General features: G+C 47.9%; 1 protein-coding gene across 2 annotated transcripts in view; it reads left to right on the top strand.

Moving 5' to 3' along the window:
* Positions 1 to 19,308, top strand: part of LOC140398664 (tau-tubulin kinase 2-like) — a 370,126-nt gene that overhangs the window by 183,606 nt on the left and 167,212 nt on the right. The gene's annotated exons all lie outside the window — the stretch shown is intronic.

Here is a 19,308-nt window from a genome sequence, read left to right on the forward strand (position 1 = left end):
ATAGCTGGGTGGGTCCTAGCTATCCTTGTCCCAGGCACGTAGGCCTTTCCAAATAAGGGGGGGTGGCGCGGCTTAGTCTGCTACTGTTGTAGCTCCTTGATTCAAACTCTATTGTCCTGGGGGAAATGGTGATCGACTCTTAATGGCTACAAGTTTCAGCCAAGTCTGGTTTGTTTGCACAATACACAGAGGCTGTGTACCTGTCTGTGTCCCAAATTGACTACAATTCCCATGGTCCTTTGCAGGTTGCCATTTTACATAGTTACTGTTCTCACTGTTCACATGAGCAACAAGGTCCCTCTCTCTAGTGAATACTGAAGCAAAATATTCACATAGGGCCTCCCCTCTCTCCTCAGACTCTAGGCACAAGTTCCCTCCACTATCCCTGATCATCCTCTTCTCACATGCGTAGAACGCCTTGGGGTTTTCCCTAATCCTTCCTGCCAGGGCTTTTTCATTCCCCCTTCTAGCTATCCTAAGTCCATTTTTGCGTTCCTTCCTGGCTACCTTGTAACCCTCTAGAGCCGTGCCAGGTCCTTGCTTCCTCAAACTTACGCAAGCTTCCTTCTTCCTCATGACTAGAAGCTCCACTTCTCTTGTCATCCGGCTCCTTCACCTTACCATTCCTGCCTCGTCTCAAAAAAACTATTCAGCACTCGCAGCAAGTTCTCCTTAAGCAACGCCCACATTACTGTTGTGCATTTTCCCGAGAACAACTGTTCCCACTTTAAGCTCCTCAGCTGCTGTCTAATAGCAGTATAATTTCCCGTCCCCCAATTAAATCCCTTCCCATACTGCCTGTTCCTATCCCTCTCCATGATTATGGTAAAGGTCACGGAGTTGTGGTCACTGTCACCAAAATGTTCTCCCACCGAAACATCTGACATCTGGCCTGGTTCGTAGTCAAGCACCAAATCCAATATGACCTCCCCCCTAGTCAGCCTATCTACATATTGAGTCAGGAGTCCTTCCTGTACACACCTACAAAATCTGCTCCATCCAAACCATTTGCATTAAGGAGATTCCAATCAATATTAGGGAAGTTGACATCACCCATGGCAACAACTCTGTTACCTCTGCACCTTTCTATGATCTGCCACCCAATTTGTTCCTCCATATCTCTGCTGCTATTGGGGGGGTCTATAGAAAACTCCCAATAAAGTGACTGCTCCTTTCTTGTTTCTGACTTCCACCCATACTGACTCAGTAGACAAACCCTACTCGACTACTTCGTTTTCTGCAGCTGTGATGCACTCTCTAATTAACAGTGCCACGCCCCCGCCTCTTTTACCTCCCTCCCTATTCTTCTGAAAGCATCTAAACCCCGGAACATCTAACAACCATTCCTGCCCCTGTGAAATTCATGTCTCCGTAATGGCCAGAATGACGTAGTTCCAAGTACTGATCCATGCTCTTACGTTCATCTCCCTTATTCCTGACACTCCTTGCATTGAAACAGACACACTTTAACCCATTCCACCGAATGCAACTTTGCCCTATCAACTGTCTATCCTTCCTCACAGACTCTGTGTGTTCTATTTCTGCCTGTTCAACAGCTACCCTATCCTCTGATCCATAGGTTCCCATCTCCCTGCCAAACTAGTTTAAGCCTTCCCGAAGAGCTCAAGCAAACCTCCTACCCAGGATATTGGTGCCCCTCCAGTTTAGCTGCAATCTGTCCTTCATGTACAGGTCCCACCTTCCCCAGAAGATATCCCAATGATCCACATATTTGAAGCCTTCCCTCCTGCACCAGCCCTGTAGCCACGTATTCAGCTGCACTCGCTGTCTGTTCCTTGCACGTGGCACCGGTAGAAATCCTGAGATCACTACTCTGCTTGTCCTGCCCTTTAGCTTCCAACCTAACTCCCTAAAATCACTTTTTAGATCCTCATCCCTTTTCTTAGCTATGTCGTTGGTGCCAATGTGCACCACGACCTCTGGTTGCTCCCCCTCCCTCTCAAGAATCCAAGACATCCCTGACCCTGGCACCCGGGAAGCAACCTACCTTCCGGGAGTTTCGTTTGTGACCACAGAATCTCCTATCCATTCCCCCCCCCCCCCCAAACAGCATCCAAACGGTATCCTTGTTTTGCGGGGGAACGGCCACGAGGGATCTCTGCACTGTCTGTCTGTTCCTTTTCCTTCCCCTGATTGTAACCCAGCTACTCTTGTCCTGTACCTTGGGTGTGGCTACCTCCCTGTAACTCCTCTCTATCACCCCCTCTGCCTCCCGAATGATCCGAAGTTCATCCAGCTCCAGTTCCCTAACGCGATCTCTGAGTTGGGGACACCTGATATTACCATGTTCTTCACCGCCTGATGAGCAGTGCAATAGTCGTTGGATAAAAAAATACAACTGTCAGGCCATCTTGAGAATGCTTTACCGAGTTCATGTTTCCAGTGGGGAGCCTCACATGCTGAAAGGTTTAATTTTGCATTTCCCAGCACATTGCTTGGCTGCTGATGGGTGAGAGCATTTGAGGGTCATGATGCTTCATCATAGAGTCATGTGTGGCACAGATAGAGACCACTCAGCTCATTGGATCCATGCCAGCGCCTGCAGAGCAATCCAGTCAGTCCAACTCCTCTGTTTGATCTACCTAGCTCTAAGTTTAGTTCCTTCAAGTTTCCATTCAATTTGAAATCATTGATCGTTTCTGCTTCCACCACCCTCCTAGGCAGCAAGTTGCAGGTCATTATCATTTGCTGTGTAAAAAAAAAAGAAGTTATTCTTCACATTAACTCTGCATTTGTTGCTCAAAATCTGAAACTTGTGTGTCCAGTCCTTGTATTATCAGCAAATGGGAAATCCTTTCCTTGTCTTCCTTCTCTAAACCCCAGCCATTCCAACCTAACCTTGTAACTAAAACTCTCCATCCTCACAGCCTTCATAGTAAATCACCCCAGCACTCTCTTGAGGACTTTTACACCCTACATAAGGTGTGGTGACCAGAACTGGATGCAATAGAGTTATACAGTACAGAAGACATCCTTCGCCCCATCGAGTCTGCACTGACAAAACTAGGTTCAGCATAACTTCCCTGCTTTTGTACTGAATACCTCTATTTATGAAGCCCAAGATTCCATATGCTTTGCTAACCATTCTCGCAATATGCCCTGCCACCTTCAAAGTTTGAAGCATCCCAGGTTCCTTTTTCCTGTGCACTCTTTAGAATTGTGCGATTAAGATACAGATAGGTTTGCAGAATGGACAGACAGGTGGCAGGTGGAATATAATATAGAGATGTGTGAGGTGATACACTTTGGCAGAAGGGATAGGGCGAGGCAATATAGACTTAATGTTGCAGGCAACACATATCAGCCTCACTGTTTGCCACTCCTCTCAGTTCGGTATCATTGGAACATTTTGAAATTTTAATTCATATATAGAAACAAAAACTAATTTCAGCACTGACTCTTGGGGAACAGAAAGGCCTACCAACTTCCAATCCCAAAAAACAGCCAAACTAGCTGTTTTGTGTCCTGAAGCCATTTTATGTCCAATTGGACACTGACCCTCCTATTCTATAAGCCTCAATTTTGATTAATCAACCTTTCATGCATTATCTGGTCAAAACTTTACTTAAAATCCACGCAGACAATGCACAAAAAATTAATTTAGATTGTTCAGGCATGATCTGTCTTTTACAAATCCGTGCTTGCTCTCCTTAATTAACTCAACCTCTCCAAATGCCTATTGATTTTTTTTTCCCTGATTGTGGATTCCAAAACCATATTCACCGCTAACCTACAGTTGCTAGAACTTGTTCTCCTGTAGTGTAAAGAATACCGAGACAATGATAGGGGCTGTTTAGCACAGGGCTAAATCGCTGGCTTTGAAAGCAGACCAAGGCAGGCCAGCAGCACAGTTCAATTCCCGTAACAGCCTCCCCGAACAGGTGCTGGAATGTGGAGACTTGGGACTTTTCACAGTAACTTCATTTGAAGCCTACTTGTGACAATAAGTGATTTTCATTTCATTTCATATAAGCAGAGACCTAACCCTGGAAATTAAAATTGAAGTAAATGGATAAATCCTGGAACAGTGAAAAAGGGAAGATTATGACAGACAATGGGAGGTGTGATTGAGAGATCCAAAGGAGAACTAAAATAGCTAAGACCAGCTTTGTCAGAATAGAAAAGCAGATATGGAGGCAAATTTCAGAGAGGTGTACAAGTAATAGGGTAGTTAACTGGGGTAGTCATAGTGTGGAAGGTTTAGAAGGAGGGGAGTTCTTAAAATGCATCCAGGAGAACTTTTTAAGCCAACACGTAAAAGGTTCTCCAAGAGAGGGGATGGTGCTGGACGTGGGTAACAAAGCCAGGCAATTATCAGTGGGAGAGCATTTTACAGACCGCGATCATGACTCCATTAGATTCCAGATTGTTATGGAAAAGGACAAAGATGGGCCTGAAATCAAAATTCTAAACTGGGCGAAGGCCGATTTTAATAAGATCAGATATGATTTGGCCAGAGTGGACAGGGAGCAGAAACTATTGAGTTAATCTGTGACAGAACAGTGGGGCGCATTCAAGAAGGAAATAGGAGGAGTACAGGGCCAACATGTTCCAATCAAGAAAGAGGGTGGGACCAACAAATCCAGTGTACCCTGGATATTGAGGGATATACAGCATTGGATAAGGAGAAAAGGGGTCTTATGGCACATATCGAGGGCTCAAAACCAAAAGATTATGGGGATTGGGCAGGGACGTGGACCTAGATTGGGTACTTTTTTGAAGGGTTGGTGCAGACTCGATGGGCCGAATGGCCTCCTTCTGCACAGTCGGGATTCTATGATTCTATGATAAGTGTGAGGTGATGCACTTGGGCAGAATAAACAGGGCAAGGGAATACATGATGAAAGGCAGGACCCTGGGAAGCACCGAGGATCAGCAGGACCTCTCGTGTGTACTGGTCCCTTAAGTTAGCAGGGCAATCACAGTGCTGAGGACCCGGGTTTGATCCCGGCCCTCGGTCACTGTCCGTGTAGAGTTTGCACATTTTCCCGTAGGACTCGCCCCCACAACCCAAAAAGATGTGCCGGGTAGGTGAATTGGTCAAGTTAAATTGCTCCTTAATTGGGGAAAAAAAGAGAATTGGATACTCTAAATTTAAAAGATAAAAAATGTAGTAGGGCAGGTGGGTAAAGTGATTAAGAAGACACGTGGCCTTTTATTAGCTGAGGCATAGAGTTTAAGAGCAGGGAGGTTATGCTGGAATGGTATAAAATGTTGGTTAGCCCGCAGCTAGTGTATTGTCTGCAGATCTGGAATCCACATTATCGGAGGGATGTGAAAGCACTGGAAAGGATGCAGAGGAGTTTTACCAGGATGTTGCCAGGGCTGGAGAGTTTATGAAGAGAGATTGGATAGACTGGTGTTGTTTTCCTTGGACCAAGGGAGACTGCGGGGAGCCATGATTAAGATGTATAAAATTATGAGGGGCATGGATAGAGTAGACAAGAAGAAACGTTTCACCTTGGAGTAGGTATCAATGACTAGTGCACATAGATTTAAGATAAGGGACATGAGGTTTAGAGGGGATGAGAGGAAAAACCTTTGCACCCAGAGGATGGTGGGATTCTGGAACTTACTGCCTGAAAGGCTGGTGGAGGCAGAGACCCTCATAACATTCAAGAAGTATTTAGATGTGCACTTGCGATGCCAAGGCATACAAGGCTATGGGCCAAGTGCTGGGAAATGGGATTAGAATACTTAGGTGGGTTTTTTTGACAGGTGCAGGTGCCCAGAAGGGCCTTTTCTGGGCTGTATGACTCTTATGACTATGACTCCATGATATCAAAGAAACTGAATCCAGGACTTCCGGTGACGGCTTTGGAGGAGTAAGTCGTACATTTGGTGGCGCTCGATCCGGTCGGACTTGTGGACCTTTTCCCCCTGACTTTTTTGTACTTTTGAGTGCTGGATCGAAAGGCATAGGCACTCGGGCACTGACTCCAGACATAGATCATAGGTGTAGGAATTAAGAAGCAGAAAGAATCGCAAACAGCTGAAGAAGTGGGCAAACAAGGGCAGTGTGGAAGCTGCTGCTGAGGACAATATGGCCGATGTCCGGACCCCGGCAGACAGCCCAGCCAACAACGGAGCATCTGTTGAAGGTCAAGAGGGCTTTACAGCGTTGAAGCGGGACAGTTTAGACCCGATTCAGAAATCTATCGAGCGCCTGGAGAATAGGTTGGATGCCCAGGATCGGACGATCCAGAAGCTGGAAAAGGTGCTGGAGGAGCAGGAGGATCAACAAACGGTGGTGGGGAGGCTGTAGGATCAACAAAAAAGGCTCCTGGAAAAGGTGGAGGACCTTGAAAATAGGTCTCGTCGGCAGAATTTGAGAATCGTTGGCCTCCCAGATGGGGCTGAGGGAGAGGATGCCGCAGCGTATGTGGCGGGCATGTTCCCGAAGTTGTTGGGAGATGATGTCTTCCCTTGACCGGTGGAGGTGGACAGGGCTCACAGGGTGCTGGCAAGTCAGCCGTGAGCGATGGTGGTCCGGTTTCACAGGTTCCTGGACAAGGAGCGGGTGCTACAGCGGGCCAAACGCACGAGGAGCTGCCATTGGAATAACAGTGTCTTGCGCATCTACCAGGACCTGAGCGTGGAGGTGGCCAGAATAAGGGCAGGCTACAGGCAAGTCAAAGAGATTCTGTTTAAGAAGCAGGTGAAGTTTGGGCTGCTGTACCCGGCCCGCCTGTGGGTCACACACGAGGGACGGCACCATTACTTTGAGGAGCCTGAGGATGCGACGGACTTCGCCAAGAGAGAAGGGCTGGTGCCGAACTGAGGACTTTTTGGACTTGTGTTAAAAAGACACTGAGCGATGTTTGCACATTTTTCTGGTGCTATGTTTTTTTCCCCCTGGTTTTTCTTTTACACTCCTGTATTTGGGTTTTTGTTGGAAAAAGAGGGTCGTTAAGGTATGTGATGCTGGGGGCTTTTTGTGTTCGGATCGGGGTGATTGGAAGTGCCAATTACTTATTCGATTTGCACTAGCGTTGGGGTTTTGTTCGTTTGTTTGTTTCTCTCCAGAGCAATTGCTCGAGGATGGCTGGTTTGGGGAAGTGGTGTTGATGGGTGGGGGCGGGGCTGGGGGGGGGGGGGGGGCGGGGCTGGGGGGGGGGTGTCAGAGGGAACAATAGGTGGGAGATTTGTTGGCGCCGGAGTAGAGAGTCACCGTGACTGGTCTACAGGTGGGGTGGGGGGGGTGTATTTAGTTAGGTTATGGCAGAGGTTAGGTCACAGGGTGTTGTTGCTAGGGGGGTGGGGGGGGGGGGGGGCGGGGGTAGTTGTTCTGTTGACGAGGGGCGACTTAGTTGCGGGATCATGGAGGAGGTCGGAGGTGGGAGCTGCCAGAAGGCGGGCCGGGGGAAGCGTGACACGGGCTGGGGGCAGCCCCAAGAAAGGAGATGGCTGATTGGGGAGGGGCACGGTGCCCCTCACCCAGGCTGATTACCTGGAACGTTAGAGGGTTAAACGGGCTGGTAAAGAGGGCACATGTGTTCCCGCATCTGAGGGCGCTGAAGGCGAACGTAATAATGCTTCAGGAGACACATCTGAAAGTGGCTGACAGGTCAGATTAAGGAAGGGCTGGATTAGCCAGGTCTTCCACTCGGGGCTGGACATTAAAACCAGGGGGTTCGCGATTTTGGTCAACAAACGGGTGCAATTTGAGGCGGGCAGCACAATCTCGGATGGGGGAGGCAGATTTGTGATGGTGAGTGGCAAGCTTGAGGGGATGAGGGTAGTCTTGGTCAATGTATATGCCCCAAAGTGGGATGATGTGGAGTTTATTAAGAGACTGCTGGGGAAGATACCTGACCTGGACTCGCACAGGCTGATTATGGGAGGGAATTTTAACACAGTCCCTGACCCCGGCCTAGACCGGTCGTGTTCAAGAACGGGTAAGGTGCAGGCAATGGCAAAAGAACTGAGGGGGTTTATGGAGCAAATGGGGAGGGGGGGGGGGGGGCTGATCCATGGAGGGCTAGTCGGCCGATGGGGAGGGAGTTTCTGTTCTATTCACATATCCATAAGGTGTATTCCCGAATTGATTTTCTCATCATGAGCAAGGATTTGTTAGCGGGGTTGACGGGCGTAGAATATTCGGCGATCGCTATTTCGGACCATGCCCCGCACTGGGTTGATCTGCAGCTCTGCAAGGAAAGTTTTCAGCGCCCTCAATGGAGGTTGGAGGTCGGTTTGTTGGCGGACGAGGCGGTGTGGGAGAGGGTGAGGAAATGTATGCAAAACTACCTGCAGGCCAATGACACACGGGAAATCTCAGCTGCGATACTTTGGGAGGTGCTGAAGGCAGTAGTGAGACGGGAGCTGATTTCGATTAGAACACATAGGGACAGCACGGATAGAGCAGAAATGGACCGACTGGTATGGGAGACCTTGCAGACAGACCGGAGATACGCGGAGACCCCGAGGGCAGAGCTATTAAGGGAACGACGAAGGCTACAGACTGAGTTTGGGGTGTTGTCCACCGGTAAGGCTGTGGAGCAGCTTAGGAAGGCGAGGGGTGCGATTTACGAGCACGGGGAGAAAGCCAGTAGAATGCTGGCACAGCAACTGAGGAAGAGGGAGGCGACCTGGGAAATAGGGAAGGTAGTCGACGGGGGGGAAACTTGGTAGGAGATCTGGCAGGGTTGAGCAAGGTGTTCAGGGACTTCTATAGTAAGCTTTACACCTCGGAACACACCCCCCCCCCCCCCCCCCCCCCCCCCGCCGCCGCCTCCCCCTGGGGGCTGGAGGGGATGAGGCTGACCTTCCCAAACGTGGGCAGGGGATTGGTTGACTGCTTGGGGGCCCCGATCAGGACCGAAGAAATATTGAGGGGCTTGAGGGCCATGCAATTGGGTAAAGCCCCGGGGTCGGATGGGTATCCGGTGGAGTTTTACATAAAGTTCTCTGAGATAGTGGGGTCGGTGCTGGCTAGGGTTTTTAATGAGGCAAGAGACAGAGGGGTTTTACCCCCGACGATGTCACAGGCCACCATCTCCCGGATATTGAAACAGGACAATGATCTCTGCTGAACGTAGATGCTAAAAGACTGGCCAAGCTCTTGGCTGCTAGGATTGAGGACAATGTGCTGGACGTCATTATGGAAGATCAAACCGGGTTCGTCAAGGGCAGGCAGCTGGTGGCCAACCTAAGAAGGCTGCTGAATGTGTTCACGATGCCCCCGGAGAGTAGGGAGGTAGAGGTAGTTGTGGCAATGGATGCCGAGAAGGCTTTCGACCGGGTCGAGTGGGACTATCTATGGGAGGTGCTGGGACGATTTGGATTCGGGGAGGGCTTTATTGACTGGGTCAGACTGTTGTACCAGGCTCCGGAGGCGAGTGTGAGGACGAATAGGACGACATCTGACTATTTCAGACTGTACCGTGGGACAAGGCAGTGGTGTCCCCTCTCCTCAGTGCTGTTTGCGTTAGCAATAGAGCCGCTGGCAATTGCCCTGAGAGCTTCTAGGGGTTGGAAGGGGCTGGGTACAAACTGAACATGGCAAAGAGTGAGTTGTTTGTAGTCCAGGCGAGGGGCCAGGAGGGTAGGTTGAGGGGGCTGCTGTTCAGAGGACAGCTTTAGATACTTAGGGATACAGGTGGCATGGGACTGGTGTCGTCTGCACAAGTTGAACTTCTCTCTGTTGGTGTAGCAAATGAGGGCTGAGTTCCGGAGGTAGGAGGTAGCCACTGACACTAGCGGGGGAGTGCAGACGGTTAAAATGACAATCCTCCCGAGATTCCTGTTCATCTTCCAGTGTCTCCCCATTTTCATTCCGCGGCCTTTTTTCAAGAAGGTCAATAAAATGATTATGGGATTTGTGTGGGCGGTGAAGTCCTCGTGGGTGCGGAGATTGATGCTTGAGAGGAATCGAGGGGAAGGGGGGCTGGCGCAGCCAAACTTTAGTAACTACTACTGGGCGGCCAACATATCTATGATAAGGAAGTGGATGGGGATGCGGGGTCGGTTTGGGGGAGAATGGAGGCCGCTTCGTGCAGGGGCACCAGTTTGGCAGCCCTGGTCACGGCGCCCCTGCCGCTCCCGCCAGCACGGTACTCCACCAGCCGTACAGTGGTGGCGACTTTGCGGATCTGAGTCCAATGGAGAAGGCACATGGGGGTAATGGGAGCATCGGTTTGATTCCCAATTTGCGACAATCACCGGTTTGTCCCGGGGAATATGGATGGTGGGTTCCGAGCACGGCGGAGGGCTGGGATTGAGAGGATGGGGGATTTGTTCTTGGAAGGGAGCTTCCCCAGCATGTGGGCGTTAGAGGAGAAAATTGGGCTGGCGAGAGTGAATGAGTTCAGGTACTTACAGGTGCGGGACTTTCTACGCAGACAGATTCCGTCCTTCCCACGCCTGCCACTTGGGGGGGATCCAGGACAGGGTAGTGTCCAGTGGATGGGTGGGGGAGGGGAGGGTCTCCGATATATATAAAGAACTTATGGGAACAGAGGAGACACAGACCGAGGAGCTGAAGCTTAAGTGGGAAGAGGAGCTCGGGGGTGAGATGGAAGAGGGCTTATGGGCGGAGGCGTTAAGTAGGGTAAACGCGACCGCAACATGCGCCAGGCTCAGCCTGATTCAATTCAAGGTCGTCCACTGGGCCCACATGACAGTGGCCCGGATGAGTACATTTTTCGCATTGAAGGACAGGTGCAGCAGATGTTCGTGAGGGCCGGTGAACCATGTCCACATGTTTTGGGCATGCCGAAAACTCAGGGGGTACTGGCAGGGGTTCGCGGATGTTATGTCCCGGGTACTGAAAATAGGGGTGGTGATGGCCAGAGGTGGCCATTTTGGGGGTTTCGGAGGACCCGGGAGTCCAGGAGAAGAGAGGCTGACGTTTTGGCCTTTGCTTCCCTGGTAGCCCGGCGACAAATTCTGTTGGCATGGAGGGATTCAAAACCTCTGAAGTTGGCTATCGGATATGGCGAGCTTTCTCGGTCTGGATAAAATTAAGTTCGCTTTGAGAGGATCACTGTCAAGGTTCACCCGGAGGTGGCAACCATTTATCGACTTCTTCACGGAAAATTAATCATCAGCAGTGGAGGGGGGGTGGTTAGGGTAACGTAGATTAGGAGGGTAGTTAGGCTGGTCCTTATCGGAGGGGAGCTAGTTTTCTTGCACTATAATTGTTTTTTGCACACTGTTTTATATCGTTGTTGTTTATTGTGCCAAAATGTCTTAATAAAATTGTTTATCAAAAAAAAAAAGAAACTGAATCCAAATCTTAGGAAAAGAATGTTGAGGTTCTACATTTTGTCTTGCCTCAGAGACCTGGTCCCATCATTAGAGCAGGCAGTAAACAGGTAATTGTTGAATGGAAAGATCAACAAAAAGCATAAGAGAGGGAAGCTGAGGAGAAAATGAATGATTGATACAATGGATTGGGTACAGTTCACCTATGTGGAACAGAAAGAGCAGTACAGGAAAGATGAGCGGTGGAAATCCATTGCAGTCACCAGAAGATGACACCAATGAATGAACAAATTCTCTGGCACGTCCCCCATATCTGTAAAAGATTTAAAGAGTAAGGTACTCCGACTTCATAGACTCTTTCTTTGCCAATCATTTTTTTTCTCTTCATTTCCCCCTCGAACTATTGTATTTGACCTGGTTCTTTATTGGAGTCCAAAGATGTGCAGGTTTGGTGGATTCGCCAAGCTACATTGCCCCTTTCCAAAGTTGGGCAGGTTAAGTGGGGTTACAGGGTTATGGGGATAGGGTGAAGGAGTGAGCCTAAGTAGGGTGCTCTTTTGGAGGGTCGGTGCAGATTCATAGATAGGTTACATAGAACAGTACAGCACAGAACAGGCCCTTCAGCCCTCGATGTTGTGCCGAGCTTTGTCCGAAACCAAGATCAAGCCATCCCACTCCGTCATTGTGGTGTGCTCCATGTGCCTATCCAATAACCACGTGAAACTTCCTAAAGTGTCCGACTCCACTATCACAGCAGGCAGTCCATTCCACACCCTAACCACTCTCCGAGTAAAGAACCTACCTCGGACATCCCTCCTATATCTCCCACCCTGAACCTTATAGTTATGCCCCCTTGTAACAGCTACATCCACCCGAGGAAATAGTCTGAACGTCCACTCCGATCTATCCCCCTCGTCATCTTATAAACCTCTATTAAGTCGCCTCTCATCCTCCTCCGCTCCAAAGAGAAAAGCCCTAGCTCCCTCAACCTTTCCTCATAAGACTAACCCTCCAAACCAGGCAGCATCCTGGTAAATCTCCTTTGCACCCTTTCCAATGCTTCCACATCCTTCCTATAGTGAGGTGACCAGAACTGCATACAATATTCCAAGTGTGGTCTCACCAGGGTCATGTACAGTTGCAGCATAACCCCACGGCTCTTAAACTCAGACCCCCTGTTAATAAACGCTAAGACACTATAGGCCTTCTTCACGGCTCTATCCACTTGAGTGGCAACCTTCAGAGATCTGTGGACATGAACCCCAAGATCTCTCTGTTCCTCCACATTGCCAAGAACTCTACCGTTAACCCTGTATTCCGCATTCATATTTCTCCTTCCAAAATGGACAACCTCACACTTTTCAGGGTTAAACTCCATCTGCCACTTCTCAGCCCAGCTCTGCATCCTATCTATGTCTCTTTGCAGCCGACAACAGCCCTCCTCACTATCCACAACTCCACCAATCTTCGCATCATCTGCACATTTACTGACCCACCCTTCAACTCCCTCATCCAAGTCATTAATGAAAATCACAAACAGCAGAGGACCCAGAACTGATCCCTGCGGTACGCCGCTGGTAACTGGGATCCAGTCTGAATATTTGCCATCTACCACCACTCTCTGACTTCTATCGGTTAGCCAGTTCGTTATCCAACTGGCCAAATTTCCCACTATCCCATGCCTCCTTACTTTCTGCAGAAGTCTACAATGGGGAACCTTATCAAATGCCTTACTAAAATCCATGTACACTACATCCACTGCTTTACCTTCATCCACATGCTTGGTCACCTCCTCAAAGAATTCAATAAGACTTGTAAGGCAAGACCTACCCCTCACAAATCCGTGCTGACTATCCCTAATCAAGCAGTGTCTTTCCAGATGCTCAGAAATCCTATCCTTCAGTACCCTTTCCATGACTTTGCCTACTACTGAAGTAAGACTAACTGGCCTGTAATTCCCAGGGTTATCCCTATTCCCTTTTTTGAACAGAGGCACGACATTCGCCACTCTCCAATCCCCTGGTACCACCCCTGTTGACAGTGAGGACGAAAAGATCATTGTCAACGGCTCTGCAATTTCATCTCTTGCTTCCCATAGAATCCTTGGATATATCCCGTCAGGCCCGGGGGACTTGTCTATCCTCAAGTTTTTCAAAATGCCCAACACATCTTCCTTCCAAACAAGTATTTCCTCGAGCTTACCAGTCTGTTTCACACTGTCCTCTCCAACAATATGGCCCCTCTCATTTGTAAATACAGAAGAAAAGTACTCGTTCAAGACCTCTCCTATCTCTTCAGACTCCATACACTATCTCCCGCTACTGTCCTTGATCCGACCTACCCTCGCTCTAGTCATTCTCATATTTCTCACATATGTGTAAAAGGCCTTGGGGTTTTCCTTGATCCTACCCGCCAAAGATTGTTCATGCCCTCTCTTAGCTCTCCTAATCCCTTTCTTCAGTTCCCTCCTGGCTATCTTGTATCCCTCCAACGCCCTGTCTGAACCTTGTTTCCTCAGCCTTACATAAGTCTCCTTTTTCCTCTTAACAAGACATTCAACCTCTCTTGTCAACCATGGTTCCCTCACTCGACCATCTCTTCCCTGCCTGACAGGGACATACATATCAAGGACACGTAGTACCTGTTCCTTGAACAAGTTCCACATTTCACTTGTGTCCTTCCCTGACAGCCTATGTTCCCAACTTCTGCACTTCAATTCTTGTCTGACAACATCGTATTTCCCCTTCCCCCAATTGTAAACCTTGCCCTGTTGCACGCTCCTATCCCTCTCCATTACTAAAGTGAAAGTCACAGAATTGTGGTCACTATCTCCAAAATGCTCCCCCACTAACAAATCTATCACTTGCCCTGGTTCATTACCAAGTACTAAATCCAATATTGCCCCTCCTCTGGTCGGACAATCTACATACTGTGTTAGAAAAGCTTCCTGGACACACTGCACAAACACCACCCCATCCAAACTATTTGATCTAAAGAGTTTCCACTCAATGTTTGGGAAGTTAAAGTCACCCATGACTACTACCCTGTGACTTCTGCACCTTTCCAAAGTCTGTTTCCCAATCTGTTCCTCCACATCTCTGCTACTATTGGGGGGCCTATAGGAAACTCGAGTTTAGCAACCGCCCAACTTAAATACAGGTAAAAATAAAACACTTAAGCACCTACCTGATTCCCAAGCTGCACTCCGGCTCCCTCTCTCCCTCCCGCTCCCGGAAATGAAGGCCGCTGGAACCTGCGGGTAAGTTTAATCACCTACCTGATTCCCAAGCTGTACTCCGGCTCCCTCTCTCTCTCCCGCCCGCTAAATGAAATTCAATGGACCAAATGGCCTCATTGTGCTCCAAAGGGATTCTCTATGATTCTATGAATTCACCTGACATGCATCATCGACCCTGCTTTGTTTACTTCATCCTAATTTCTGTCTCCCTTGTCAGCCAAGATGACACCAATGAATGAACAAATCCCTGGCACTTCCCCCATATCTGTAAAAGATTTAACGAGTAAGGCAAAGAGTTTTTGGCACTCTTACTTTTTGCCCTTCTTGGGGTACACCAACTGTGTACCTGAAGCATCTCTGTCTTCAGAAGATCACCCATTGTTCCATTTTTCCTGTCAGTCTCAGGTTCCATTTTACATTGGTTAAGATCCCTTCTCATCGAATTGAAATTAGCCCCCTCCCAGTTTACAGAACCACAGAACCCTTGTTTGTCTTTATTATTGAATTAAACCTTTTGACATGACCACTCTTATCCAAATGTTTCCTTGCAGGCACTTGGTCCATTTGGCTCATCTAGTTTCCCAGCACGACACCCAGCAATTCCTCTTTCTAGTTGGGCTGAGAATTAATTAGAATTTTTAATTAATGCTGCATCCCCACCTCCCTTTTTTTCTTCTCCGCCTTTTCTGAACATTTTATGTCATTGCATATTAAGTGCCCAGCCCTCATCATTTTAAGCTACATGTCCGTTACTGCCACAATATCATATTCTTACACTATTAGTGCTTTTAACTCATCTTACGGTAGATCAGTCCCCAGGGTCTGATGGGATCCACCCCAGAATATTGAGGGAGGCAAGGGAGGAAATTGCTGGGGCCTTGACCAAAATCTTTGTATCCTCACTGGCTACTGATGAGGTCCCAGAGGACTGGAGAATAGCTAATGTTGTTCCTTTGTTTAAGAAGGGTAGCAAGTCAGTGGTAGGGAAAATATTGAAGAGGATTTGGAAGCAAATGGACGTATTGGCAATAGCGTAGTTTTGTAAGGGGAGGTTGTGTCTCACTAACTTGATCGGGGTTTTCGAGGAAGTGATGAAGATTATTGATGAAGGTAAGGCAGTGGATGTTGTGTACATGGACTTCAGTCAGGCCTTTGACAAGGTTCCTCATGGCAGACTGGTACAGAAGGTGAAGTCACATGGGATTTGGGGTGAGTTGGCAAGTCGGATACAGAACTGGCTCTGTCATAGAGGACAGAGTGTAGCAGTGGAAGGGTGCTTTTCTGAATGGAGGACTGTGACTAGTGGTGTTCCGCTGGGACCATTGCTGTTTGTAGTATATATAAATGATTTGGAGTAAAATGTAACTGGTCTGATTAATAGGTTTGTGGATGACACAAAGGTTGCAATTGCGGATAGTGATGAGAACATCAGGATATAGATCAGTTGGAGACTAGGGCGGAGAGATGGCAGATGGAGGTTAATCTGGACAAATGTAAGATAATGCATTTTGGAAGGCTTAATACAGTGGGAAATATGCAGTAAATGGTAGAACCCTGAAGAGTATTAACAGGCAGAGGGTTCTGATTGTACAGGTCCACAGATCACTGAAAGTGGCAACACAGGTGGAGAAGGTAGTCAAGAAGGCATACGGCATGCTTGCCTTCATCGGCTGGGGCGTTGAGTATAAAAATTGTCATGTCATGCTGCAGCTGGATAGAACCTTAGTTAGATCACATTTGGAATATAGTGTTCCATTCTGGTCGTCACACTACTGGAGGCTTTGGAGAGGGTACAGAAGAGGTTTACCAGGTATGGAGGGCATGAGCTATGAGGAGAGGTTGGATAAACTCTATTTGTTCCCACTGGAAGGACGGAGGTTGAGGGGCGACCTGATAGAAGTCTACAAAATTGAAGGGCATGGACAGAGTGGATAGTCCGAAGCATTTTCTCAGGGTATAAGAGTCAATTACTAGGGGACATAGGTTTAAAGTGCGAGGAGCAAAGTTTAGAGGAGATGTGCGAGGGAATTCTTTTTACACTGAGGGTAGTGGGTGCCTAAACTCGCAGCTGGAGGAGATGGTGGAAGCAGGTACGATAATGACATTTAAGGGGCGTCTTGAAAAATACTATGAATAGGATGGGAATAGAGGGAAGCGGATTCCAGATGTGTAGAAGGTTTTAGGTTAAGCGGGCAGCATGGTCAGCACAGGCTAGGAGGGCCGAAGGGCCGGTTCCTGTGCTGTACTCTTCTTTGTTCTTTGTTCATCAACCTTATTCACCATACTTTGTGTGTTTACACATATTTTTCTCGTAGTTCTCCTTAGTCTGTGCTAAGTAATATGATACTGCTTCCTTCTCTAGTACTGTATAACACTTTCACTTTATGCACCTTTTTTCTGTTTTCTACTGCGAGACGCTCATGCCGATCCTCTGCTAAATAAGCTTAACTCCTTCCCAACCACACTAACCTCTCCACGAGTACAGTGCTGTTGAAGTGCAATAGATGCCTTCTGTCTCGGTCTCAGTGCCCAAAAATATGAAGCCCTCCATCCTGCGAGATGCTTCAAGCAATACGCTAAAGCTCCCTACCTCCCTATTTCTACTCTGGCTATCACGTGGCATTAGGAATAACCAGAGATTACCCTCGAGGGATTACGGTTACAGATTTGCCAATTCCTCCCCCAACAGTATCATCACTTCCAACAGTCTCCAGTGCTGAGTGCCTGTACCACCTGTCTCACTTCCTGGAATGTATGATCCAGGAAACGCTCATCTCCCTTGATGCTCTGCAGTGAGACCCCAGCTGCCCCTCAAGGTTGGAAGTTGCAGCATAATTTATTGGGACTGGCTCGATGAACCAGCTGATATCTCTGTGTGTCCAAAGGAAATTGCACTGATTTTGACCTGATATGACTTCCAGCATGGGTCACTGGACAGTAATTGGGAAAAGTAATTGTTTGCTCCCTAACTGATGAGCACAGAGGCTAATGGGAAGCCCACTACTGCCGCCGCAGCTGAGATTGCTTAACCTTGCAAAAGCTTGGGGTGGAAATATTAACCTCCATAAAAACATTTTCCAGCAATCTCATCTTTGCACATGCCCTAACAAAGATACTCTTTTTGAATAACAGATTGTAGAATAGTTTTAATGGAATGGGTATGAGCTTTCAATTTATGAAGGTGCTAATGTTGCATGCTAACCTTTTGCAGAGGATGTTGTGAGCAACTTAAGAACAAAATATACTAAAACACCAACTAAAATGAAATCTCTTGACTTCTGTCTCCTCCCCCACCGTGACTGGAAAATCTAGTCTTTTTTTAACTGAGAAAGCTCAGTGAGAAATCGATATTGTGGGATAATTCAGAGAGAAGGGGAAATGCTTCAGGCCTGGAGAAGAAGGGCCAACTGAGATGGCAATAGATTTGCAAATATTAACCTACTTGAATTTCATTGGGTTTTTTTTATTGCCATGCAGCAAGCAACATTTTTGCTGGGAAATTTCCAAAACCATCTGTCCACAACAGGGGTGGTACCAGGGGATTGGAGAGTGGCGAATGTCATGCCCCTGTTCAAAGAAGGGACTAGGGGTAACCCTGGGAATTACAGGCCAGTTAGTCTTCGGTGGTAGGCAAAGTAATGGAAAGGGTACTGAAGGATAGGATTTCTGAGCATCTTGAAAGACACTGCTTGATTAGGGATAGTCAGCACGGATTTGTGAGGGGTAGGTCTTGCCTTACAAGTCTTATTGAATTCTTTGAGGAGGTGACCAAGCATGTGGATGAAGGTAAAGCAGTGGATGTAGTGTACATGGATTTTAGTAAGGCATTTGATAAGGTTCCCCATGGTAGGCTTATGCAGAAAGTAAGGAGGCATGGGATAGTGGGAAATTTGGCCAGTTGGATAACGAACTGGCTAACCGATCGAAGTCAGAGAGTGGTGGTGGATGGCAAATATTCAGCCTGGAGCCCAGTTACCAGTGGCGTATCGCAGGGATCAGTTCTGGGTCCTCTGCTGTTTGTGATTTTCATTAATGATTTGGATGAGGGAGTTGAAGGGTGGGTTAGTAAATTTGCAGGCGATACGAAGATTGGTGGAGTTGTGGATAGTGAGGAGGGCTGTTGTCGGCTGCAAAGAGACATAAATAGGTTGCAGAATTGGGTTGAGAAGTGGCAGATGGAGTTTAACCCTGGAAAGTGTGAGGTTGTCCATTTTGGAAGGAGAAATATGAATGCGGAATACAGGGTTAACGGTAGAGTTCTTGGCAATGTGGAGGAGCAGAGAGATCTTGGGGTCTATGTTCATACATCTTTGAAAGTTGCCACTCAAGTGGATAGAGCTGTGAAGAAGGCCTATGGTGTGCTAGCGTTCATTAACAGAGGGATTGAATTTAAGAGCCGTGAGGTGATGATGTAGCTGTACAAAACCTTGGTAAGGCCACATTTGGAGTACTGTGTACAGTTGTGGTCGCCTCATTTGAGGAAGGATGTGGAAGCTTTGGAAAAGGTGCGAAGGAGATTTACCAGGATGTTGCCTGGAATGCAGAGTAGGTCTTACGAGGAAAGGTTGAGGGTGCTAGGCCTTTTCTCATTAGAACGGAGAAGGATGAGGGGCGACTTGATAGAGGTTTATAAGATGATCAGGGGAATAGATAGAGTAGACAGTTAGGGACATTTTCCCCGGGTGGAACAAACCATTACAAGGGGACATAAATTTAAGGTGAATGGTGGAAGATATAGGGGGGATGTCAGAGGTAGGTTCTTTACCCAGAGAGTAGTGGGGGCATGGAATGCACTGCCTGTGGAAGTAGTTGAGTCAGAAACATTAGGGACCTTCAAGCAG

The sequence above is a fragment of the Scyliorhinus torazame genome, chromosome 2 (assembly GCF_047496885.1).
Source record: "Scyliorhinus torazame isolate Kashiwa2021f chromosome 2, sScyTor2.1, whole genome shotgun sequence".
Lineage (NCBI taxonomy): Eukaryota > Metazoa > Chordata > Chondrichthyes > Carcharhiniformes > Scyliorhinidae > Scyliorhinus > Scyliorhinus torazame.